Here is an 11,144-nt window from a genome sequence, read left to right on the forward strand (position 1 = left end):
CCACCCCCTCCCCACACGTCCATTCCTCCTAAAGCTCTTCTTCATAAATAAATGCATCTTAAATAATCCAATAAGTAAACACCACCACTGAAATGTAAGCAGATTTACTGAAAGATCCTGCCGGTTTGTTGGCAGAGTTGGAAGATACGATAGCCCAGAAAGAAATCAATAAGCACTCGGGTCTTAAGGAAGAAAAGAAAAGAAACTTGGCAAAGCTTGAAACTGTTTAATTATTTTGATGAGAGTGAGAAAGAAAGAAAGAGGGAGCAAGGGAGGGAGGGAGCTTTCGGTGGAACCTGCTGCATCAGCGAAATTTCCTTTTTAAGTGTGCGACAGGCACCGCTGTGCAGCGGACAGGACATTTTGCAATGCACAACGCGGGTGGGAGGGGGAGGGGAAAAGCACAAGAGGGGAGGAAGAATGATGCGGCCTCCCTTGGGTGCAGGCGGATCTGAACAGCGGGGTCTGCATCTCAAAGGTATCTCCGGACTGTCGCTATTCTGTAAGAGCGATTTGACTGCAGACCAGAACTCCAAGTCTGAACAATTCAAGTGTTCTTCTTGCCGCAGTGCAACAAATCCACTGTAAAAACAAAAAGAAGACATTTTGCAGTCAGGAAAGTGATGGGAAATGCATCAAAAAGTGTGAGATGAATGAATGATTAATGGGGAAATGTGTTTTTTTAAAAACACCTCCTGAATGCAGGATGAATACTCATTGACCTATAAGCATATCAGATCAAATGCTCCATTGTCAGGCTTCGGGGAATTGGCGCCCCTCCCCATGGCAGTCGATAAGAGATCAAACGAAATGAACGCCTTACCAGTTAGAATCCTTAATAACCACAGCGAGAGAACAAAGAACACATCTCCTAGAAATGGCGGTGCTCCCAATTAAGGGACACTCCCCCCTCTGTCCCTATTAATCTACGTCACTCTTGTAATCTGAGCTTGTACCCTCTGTGCTTTCTGTTCTGACACTTTCTGAGCTCTCTGTGACTTTGGAGAAGGGGGTTGGATGCTGTCCAGAGACTGTGAATCTGTTAACCCTCTCTCTCCCAGTGTTTCTTCTCCTAGCTGTTCCCTGTCCAGTATTTCCCAGCTTCTGCCTTCGGAACTATGCCCCTCTGCAAACCACTGTTCCTAATCTATACTGTCCTCCTGCTCCTGGGAAGATTCAGGATCAGGAGCAGGGGGAGGGAGTGGCTCCCACCATTCCTCCTCAGTGTAGCCCTCCTCAGCACGGTCTCGGACATCCATAGAGACCTGACATAGTCTAACCAGCATGTAAGCTTGGCGCAAGCAAATCAGGATGAATGCTGAATATGGGTGTCTGGTTTATATGGGTGTCTCAAGTTTATTGAGTCTGGTCCTGTTCCTCAACACGTGTGTGCGTGCATCTCTCAGTGCCGACACTTCTCCATCCACTCAGTTCCTTTCTTGAAAATGACGTCTTATAAGAACACAAGAATTACTGTGCTGGGTCAGGCCAATGGCGTCCAATTCCCACCATCTGATGCCTAGGGGGATCCCACAAGGAGGACCTGAGTGCAACAGCAGCCCTCTCCCCTCTTCTGATTCCTCTGATGGTCCAAGTAGACCATGGCTGTTGTGACCCTGCTCAGTGCCCACTGTGGGGAAACTGATCAAACTCCCCTAAAACCACCTCTGGTCAATCTCCCCTAAAGGTACAGGTAAAGGGACCCCTGACCATTAGGTCCAGTCGTGACCGACTCTGGGGTTGCGGCGCTCATCTCGCTTTATTGGCTGAGGGAGCCGGCGTACAGCTTCCGGGTCATGTGGCCAGCATGACTAAGCCGCTTCTGGCGAACCAGAGCAGCACACGGAAACGCCATTTACCTTCCCGCCGGAGTGGTACCTATTTATCTACTTGCACTTTGACGTGCTTTCGAACTGCTAGGTTGGCAGGATTTGGGACCAAGCAATGGGAGCTCACCCCGTCGTGGGAATTCGAACCGCCGACCTTCTGATCGGCAAGTCCTAGGCTCTGTGGTTTAACCCACGGCGCCACCCGTGTCCCTAAACTCCCCTAAACTCCCCTAAAACCACCTCTGCAGTGGCCCTCCTCCCAGTGGGGCAACATTTTCAACACTTGATCTTAGCCAAAAGGCTGAGAAGCAGTATTTTCAGTTTTTCTTAGCGCAGCAAAACATCCTGGGCAACAGAGCATCTTCCAAATATAGTGGATGCTCGGGTTGCGAACGTGATCCATGCAGGATGCACGTTTGCAACCCGCAGTGTTCGCAACCCGCAGCGGCGGGTCTGTGCACGTGCGGGTTGCGATTTGGCGTTTATGTGCATGCGCAAAGCATGATTTAGCACTTCTGCGCATGCGTGACCGCCAAAACCCAGAAGTAACACATTCTGGTACTTCCGGGTTTTGGCAGGTCCGTAACCCGAAAAAATGCAACCTGAAGCGTCTGTAACCCGAGGTATGACTGTACGGCCACATCCATCATGCCAGACTTTGTACTTCATTCCAGACTGGCACGACTGGGCATCTATTTCTGCTGCATTCCTGAATGATTTTGGGAGCTTGCTCACGTGAGAAAAGCCATCTGCCTCGGATGCCCATCTGCGGAGGCGAGCCTGGGTTGCATAATGAGATTCAAGATACCAGAAAAGAAGAGAGCATTTTTTAGGCAGAAGTCAAACGGCTACAGAAATTTCCCCAAGTAGCTGCTGTCTCCTGCTTGTTCTTTGCACTGTGTTTTGAGCAATGTGCCAAATGATATGATGGGTGATCCTGGGGCATTTGGGCTTGCTACAGTGCATTCCCCCAAGACTAATGGCTGCTGTGTTGCTGGCTTTAATTCTATATATATAAGATTGTCTATTCGTGTTAGGCAGGCTTACTCTTAGTGGCTATATTTCTTGGCATCCAAAATCATGGCCCGATTTCCTAGGAAGTAAAGGGATTGGGAGTGCCATTAAAAGGCTGCTACAGATCGCCAGTTACTATTCTTGTTGTTTGTGTTCTCTGCTTCCCTAAGTAGCAGACATTTCCAGGGCAGGTTTTCAAGGTCAAGTGCCTTGTGGGGACAGATTATCAGAGACCTACAGTATTTTAAAAGTCATATTTGATTACCTACAAATACGCAGGTTGAGCGGCCCAGAGGGTGGGAGGAGGAAGCAGGGACAGGCTTTGCTAGTGCTAAACCACCAAAACCTCACCACCACCTCAAAAGCAACTACAGTGGTACCTCGGGTTAAGTACTTAATTCGTTCCGGAGGTCCGTACTTAACCTGAAACTGTTCTTAACCTGAAGCACCACTTTAGCTAATGGGGCCTCCCGCTGCTGCCGCACCGCCGGAGCACGATTTCTGTTCTCATCCTGAAGCAAAGTTCTTAACCTGAAGCACTATTTCTGGGCTAGCGGAGTCTGTAACCTGAAGTGTATGTAACCTGAGGTGTATGTAACCCAAGGTACCACTGTACATGATCTTGTGACTCCCCAATGCTTCATCTTGCCAGTTGTCTCCAAAACTCGCTGCTTCTTCCTGCTTGTTCCCTTCTCAGATCCTCTTAAAATCAAAGAATCATATAATTGTAGAGTTGGAAGGGACCCTGGCGGTCATCTAGTCCAACCCCTGCAATGCAGGAATCTCAGCTAAAGCATCCAGGACAGATGGCCATCCAACCTCTACTTAAAAACCTCCAAGGAAAGACAGTCCATCACCTTCCAAGGGAGTCCGTTCCACAGCTCTTAGAGTCAGAAAGTTCTTCCTGATGTTGAGTTGGAATCTCCTTTCTTGTAACTTGAAGCCATTGGTTCGAGTCCTACCCACCAGAGCAGGAGAACACAAGCTAGCTCCATCTTCCATGTGACAGCCCTTGAGATATTTGAAGATGGCTATCATATCTCCTCTCAGTCTTCTCTTTTCCCAGGCTAAACATATCCAGCTCCTTCAACCATTCCTTATAAAGCTTGGTTTCCAGACCCGTGACCATCTTAGTTGCCCCCCTCTGCATATATCACAGCTCCATGTAAAGTTGCCTTATCCTCGCCAAGGTGACCACTGGTGCTTCTGGGCCAGCCCACCCATGAGGCAAGGTGAGGCAAGTGCCTCAGGTGGCAGGATCCATGGTGGCAGCAGATCCCAATGTCGATCATCCCTCCTTGTTCCTGATGTAGATCTTCCCTCATCCCTGCTTCCCTAGAGCCATTTTGGGGTCCGCAACAGGTGCCAAAATTTCTTGGGCTGGCCCTGTCTAGAGACCAAGATTGTTTAGACCCATAGCTGAGAGCTGCCAAGAATATAAAAGGCAGAATCATAGAATCATAGAATCATAGAGTTGGAAGAGACCACAAGGGCCATCGAGTCCAACCCCCTGCCAAGCAGGAAACACCATCAGAGCACTCCTGACATATGGATGTCAAGCCTCTGCTTAAAGACCTCCAAAGTAGGAGACTCCACCACACTCCTTGGCAGCAAATTCCACTGTCAAACAGCTCTTACTGTCAGGAAGTTCTTCCTAATGTTTAGGTGGAATTTTCTTTCTTGTAGTTTGGATCCATTGCTCCGTGTCCACTTCTCTGGAGCAGCAGAAAACAACCTTTCTCCCTCCTCTATGTGAAATCCTTTTATATATTTGAACATGGCTATCATATCACCCCTTAACCTCCTCTTCTCCAGGCTAAACATGCCCAGCTCCCTTAGCCGTTCCTCATAAGGCATCGTTTCCAGGCCTTTGACCATTTTGGTTGCCCTCCTCTGGACACGTTCCAGTGTGTCAGTGTCCTTCTTGAACTGTGGTGCCCAGAACTGGACACAGGACTCTAGGTGAGGTCTGACCAGAGCAGAATACAGTGGCACTATTACTTCCCTTGATCTAGATGCTATACTCCTATTGATGCAGCCCAGAATTGCATTGGCTTTTTTAGCTGCCGCGTCACACTGTTGGCTCATGTCAAGTTTGTGGTCAACCAAGACTCCTAGATCCTTTTCACATGTACTGCTCTCAAGCCAGGTGTCCCCCATCTTGTATTTGTGCCTCTCATTTTCAGAATCTTGCCTTGAAACCATGAATTCCAGCATTGCTGTTGGACCTCCAGGTGAGACCTTTGCTGTGTGTTCTGACAGCTTACCTGGGAAATTAAGATCCCTTGAGTGGTTGGTGTGGTGGCTGAGGGAAGCATTCTGGTCCCTTCTTTAAAGAGTCTGAACCCTTGCCAGCTTGCAGACATAGAATCCTCTTCCCCGGTTGTCCTGCACAGTGATCTTCCTTGAGGTTTGCAGCATCTCTGGACAATGTGAATAATGGGTGCATCTGTCTTGATGCAACTAATCGTTACACTGGTCTGGATTTATTCACTATCACCTCCTATACTACAGAAATGGGGACGCTGTGGTCTTCTAGAAGTTGGGCTCCAACTCCCATAATCCCTTTGACCTTGTTGGCATGGGATGATGGGCAGTTGAAGTCCAATCATGTTTGGAGAGTCACACTTTCCCCTCCCTGGTCCTATTTACCTCCCAACTCTCTTCCAGCTCAAAAGCAAACCAATTTATCTACAAGGAATTCGAAACTCGCCCTTCCTTGGTTGAGATCCTGATGGAGCCAGCTGTCATGATGCCGCTCTAACCATTTTGAGATCCAGGGGATTTTCCTCCCTGGCAGCCTTTCCAGTATACCAATGTGTCCAGTGATTCCACCATACTTAGCATGCGGGGGATTTTTGAAAGTCAGTTGGGAACGAGCTCATCTGAGTTTAAGTCTTTGTCTCAGACTTGGCTGCAGATCTAATTAAACGATGTTGGCTTGTTGTTAGTTGCTCATTTATCTGATCAGATTGCCCAGAGGCTTCATTCCCTTCTTTCTGTAAGATCTCCCAAGCCTTTGATTAAAAGACAGAAGACAAAATGGCGCCCCTCCCCCTTTCCCATTCATTCTTCACTTTGATGGAGCTTTCTCATTTACCTGCCCTGAGCTTTAAAGGAGGGATGGAGGAGACAGTTCAGAGGAGCAAGGAGCTCTGCCTCCCTGGTTATTATCTTTCAAACCAAGCTCATCCTCCCCACCGCCCCACACGTTGCTGCATGGATTGTAACCACGTGCGATGGAGCCCTTCATCCAGAACTAAGACTCTGTGATGGGCAGTGGCGAGATGGAGGTAGGGAAGCCTGAGTAGAGCTGGAATGGAGTGAGAAAGAGGGGGTCAGGCCTGAGCGGTGCTGTCATACGGAGCCGAAACAAATTTGCTTCCTGAACTCCTGCGACTGTCCCCCCCCCACCCCCCAATCTGGATGTGCACATATTCACCGTTCATCATCAGCATTCGACACGGAGAGATGCTGCAATCCCAGTCATTTGACACTATCTGACAGCTGGCATGCAGCAGCTGTCAGCGCTGAGCATTATCAGATAGGTAGCAGTTAGCATCTGAATGTATATATATATGGACACCACACTGTCTAGCCCTGGGTTAGGCGCATGTGCACTGCTTCTCTCCTTTCGAAAATAGCTTTGGAAGATGTGTGTGTGTAAATTAGGTTTGAGTCATTGGGGGGGGGGGGGGAGTTGCAGCTGACAAATGATAGCTGCCAGGATTTGACACCTGACTCTAGCAGCAGTGAACATTTGACAGTATCAGGCTGATGATGTAACCCATGCACCGACTCTCTACTGAGCACATGCAGCGATGTTGTTAAAGGAAGATACACCACTAGGTAAAAAGGTAAAGGACCCCTGAAACAAGTCAAGACAAAGGTGACTATGGGGTTTGTGGTGCTTATCTCGCTTTCAGGCCGAGGGAGCCGGCGTTTGTTCACAGACAGCTTTCTGGGTCATGTGGCCAGCATGACTAAACCCCTTCTGGTGCAACAGGACACCGTGACGGAAACAAGAGCTCATGGAAGAGCCGTTTACCTTCCCGTCGCAGTGGTACCTATTTATCTACTTGCACTTGTGTGCTTTCAAACTACTAGGTTAGCAGGAGCTGGGACAGAGCAATGGGAGCTCACCCCATTGCGGGGATTTGAACCGCTGACCTTCTGATCAGCAAGGCCAAGAGGCTCAGTGGGACTTTCTTCATCATCACTTTTAATTTGTATACCGTCTTTCTATCTTACAATACCCAGGGCTATTTACAAGTTCAAGAAACAAAGAATGTACATCCATCCATAACAATCTAATGCAATACAACAATGTGATAATAAAACATAATTTTAAAATAAGCAACCTACATCAAATAAAGCAACATTCAACAATCATTAGCATAGTATAGAATAGTATTAAGTACCAGCATATAAAAATTAAACAGAAATCCACTCTTAAGAATTACAATAAATAATTTCTAAACTACAATCAATAAAACAACAGCAAGCCACAGTGCATAAAATAATAAAATGCAAATTGAGAAGCAGAGACTGGAGGGTGAGGCAAGGCAGGTGGAAAGTTTCCAAAGGGTCGAGCCCTTACTCTGCCCAGTTTGGAGGACGAATCTGCCTTTCCAAAGCCAGCCCCGGCCGTCTGCGAAGGACAGATTGTATTAACAGCAAGATCCCCATCCCAGGCCCTGCAAGCAGATTGCTGTTTGCCTCTTCATAAATTAGCTTTTATCAAAGGTGTCAGGATTTAAGTGAATTACCGTGCCTTTCAACAAATTACACGAGGTTCCCCCCCCCATACTCTTCCTTATCTTGAATTGCTCTTGATAATGGCATCAACTGGACTGTTTCTCTTTGCCCAAATTGATGCGCGCCTCAGACATTCAATTAAATGCTGAGCCATAGATTGCATTATGTAAAGGTTAGATGGGTCCCTGTTTGCAAACGAAAAGACATGAACCCTGCTCACCTTTGAATCGAGGAGGTCAACATGCCATTCATCCCCTACTGAAAGCCGCGCTCAGCCCAACGCCAGTCACCACTGTTTAAAGGCTTCTTGGAGACAAAGAGTCAATGACCTTTGCGGGGAAAGTTTCCATGAGCTCTTGGAAAAGTTACATTCGATTTACACTGAACCAGCAATTGCCAGTGGGCTTAAACAAACAAAGCTGATTTGAAGCAGGAGGTCACTTGGAGGAGGCTTGGAGGGCAAAGGTTGCAAGTGGCCCAGATTCTTTTGCTCCCGCCCTTCTAGTTCCCTTTCAGCTGCCGGCTTTGTGAATTTGGCATCTTGCAGATCTGTATGCTCCCTCCTGCCCTGCTGGTTGGGATTTTCCAGGCCTCTGCGAAGTTGCATGTTAGATGCTCAAACAGGTAAGGGATTTTGTGGCAGTGATGAAGCCCCAGGCAACAGCTGGATGGGCAGTGATGATGTCACAGAAGCTGGGGGGATGATGTCACAGTGAAGCTGAGCAGCAGAGGAGAGCTTAGGAGTTGCTCCCAGAAATGAAACATACCCCCCAATATTTCTCCATGAAAATAGGGACATCCTATTCAACAACAGCAGCAGCAGCAATAATAATATTTATACCCCGCCCATCTGACTGAGTTGTCCCTGCCACTCTGGGTGGCTTCCAACATATTTAGAAACATGTTGTTGTTGTTTAGTCGTGTCCGACTCTTCGTGACCCCATGGACCAGAGCACGCCAGGCACTCCTGTCTTCCACTGCCTCCCACAGCTTGTCAAACTCATGTTCGTAGCTTCGAGAACACTGTCCCTCCATCTCATCCTCTGTCATCCCCTTCTCCTTGTGCCCTCCATCTTTCCCAACATCAGGGTCTTTTCCAGGGAGTCTTCTCTTCTCATGAGGTGGCCAAAGTCTTGGAGCCTCAACTTCACGATCTGTCCTTCCAGTGAGCACTCAGGGTTGATTTCCATAAGAATGGATAGGTTTGATCTTCTTGCAGTCCATGGGACTCTCAAGAGTCTCCTCCAGCACTATAATTCAAAAGCATTGATTCTTCAGTGATCAGCCTTCTTATGGTCCAGCTCTCACTTCCATACATCACTACTGGGAAAACCATAGCTTTAACATTTAACATAATAAAGCATTAAACATTTTTTAAAAAACTTCCCTATACTGCCTTCAGATGTCTTCTAAATGTTGTATACTTATCTCCTTGGCACAGGGGTTGCCCCAACATTTCTCCGATGAAAATAGAGACGTCCTAAGGAAAAGCGGGACGTTCTGGGATCAAATCAGAAATTGAGACAGCTTCTGTAAATCCAGGACTGTCTCTGGAAAATAGGGATATTTGGATGGATGGAGTGACTGGGACTTAATTAAAGAGAAAGTGAAAATGGATAAGGGGACGATGAAAAGCATAGCTGTCAACTTTTCCCTTTTCTTGCGAGGAATCCTATTCGGAATAAGGGAATTTCCCTTAAAAAAAGGGAAACGTTGACAGCGATGATGAAAAGTGGGCATTCAAAGAAACTCTTTCAGAGAAGGCTGAGCCAAGGCTGCAGGAGTTAGAGAAGTTGGAGTTGAGGAATCTGTGGCTCTCTAGATTTTGCTGGACCACAGATCCCCTAATCCTTGATCGCTAGCCATGTTGACTGAGGCTGACAGATGCTGCAATCCAGCAACATCTGTCTTGAAGAAAGAGTTCTGCACATGGGCAGGGAAATAAGGAGAGAGACAGAGGAGCTTCGAAGCTGGCGGGAGCTACCAATATTTGGACCTCTAGATGTTGCTGGGTCAGCTGACCATTGGCCGAGGTGCACAATCCTGCAGTTTGTTAAGGGCGCTGAGCGAGGTAAACTACAGTTCCAAGGATTCTTTTGGTGTTGTTGTTTATTGAATTTATATACCACCCTATATCCATGGGGTCTCAGTGTTAAATGTATAGTATTTACCTAGTCTGAGCCTCTTGAGAGCCAGTGTGGTGTTGAGAGCCAGTGTGGTGTAGTGGTTAAGAGCAGTAGACTCGTAATCTGGGGAACCGGGTTCGCATCCTCGCTCCTCCACATGCAGCTGCTGGGTGACCTTGGGCCAGTCACACTTCTCTGAAGTCTCTCAGCCCCACTCACCTCACAGAGTGTTTGTTGTGGGGGAGGAAGGGAAAGGAGAATGTTAGCCGCTTTGAGACTCCTGCGGGTAGTGATAAAGCGGGGTATCAAATCCAAACTCCTCTTCTTCTTCTTAAAATATCTCATTCCATAGGGGGAAAAGATGGAGGTGGGGAAAGAGGGAGAAAGTGCATTCCGGTTTCAATTTGTGGACTCTGCATTCTGGTTTTTATGTGGTCCCAGCTCAGTTGCTTCACTCCAAAGCTTCTTATGGGTGACCCATCATTGCCAGATCAGAAGAGTAATTTATTCTGCACACTCTGTCTGTCTCCCTGCTGATGAATTGTTCCCAAATGGAACCTGATTGTCCCAGAGATTTATTCCACCCCGAAAACCCCTTGTGGAAATCTTACAAATAATTTTTGGTGTCTGGTGCCGTGAAAAGTTTGCAGAGAGCATTCAGGTCCGATCGGGTGAGATTTTTGATAGAGCGCTTATGTCCTACAGGGTATTTTCCATCTCTGTTTGGAGGAGACTTAATTACTGTTTTGAAATTTGATGCCAGTGTTTGCGAGGCAATGAGGGACACCGGCCCCTGTTTTATTTTATTTTGAAAAATGTGAATTATTCATGAACCAGCGGGCTGGCTCCTTTCATTCACTGTCAGAGCCGCTCCATGCTTTACACAGCAATTCTGTTTGCTGCAGGTACACTGGCGTCTCCTGCAAGGAATGAATGACAGACATGTATCCTTAAATCCCCATTAGCCACAATGGAGGTATGGGGTATTAGGGGAGGGGTGGGTGATATATCTGGCAGCCAAAAAGGTAAAGGAAAAGGGACCCCTGACCATTAGGTCCAGTCGTGACTGACTCTGGGGTTGTGGCGCTCATCTCGCTTTACTGGCTGAGGGAGCCGAAGTACAGCTTCCGGGTCATGTGGCCAGCATGACTAAGCCGCTTCTGGCGAACCAAAGCAGCGCATGGAAATACCATTTACCTTCCTGCCAGAGTGGTACCTATTTATCTACTTGCACTTTGATGTGCTTTCGAACTTCTAGGTTGGCAGGAGCAGGGACCGAGCAACGGGAGCTCAGAGCTCACCCCGTCATGGAGATTCAAACCGCCGACCTTCTGATCGGCAAGTCCTAGGCTCTGTGGTTTAACCCACAGTGCCACCCGCATCCCTTATCTGGCAGCCAAGCAGATGCCAAACGTAT

General features: G+C 47.6%; 1 long non-coding RNA gene across 1 annotated transcript; it reads right to left on the reverse strand.

The window, feature by feature from the left end:
- Positions 1-211: 211 nt before the first annotated feature.
- On the reverse strand, positions 212-8,225 carry LOC309522135. The gene is made up of 2 exons (XR_014214894.1): positions 7,822-8,225; positions 212-582 (listed from the first exon to the last, which is right to left on the reverse strand). It is a non-coding gene; the product is annotated as an uncharacterized lncRNA (long non-coding RNA).
- Between the last annotated feature and the right edge of the window lie 2,919 nt (positions 8,226-11,144).

The sequence above is a fragment of the Podarcis vaucheri genome (genome assembly GCF_965113315.1).
Source record: "Podarcis vaucheri genome assembly, chromosome: 17".
Classification (NCBI taxonomy): domain Eukaryota; kingdom Metazoa; phylum Chordata; class Lepidosauria; order Squamata; family Lacertidae; genus Podarcis; species Podarcis vaucheri.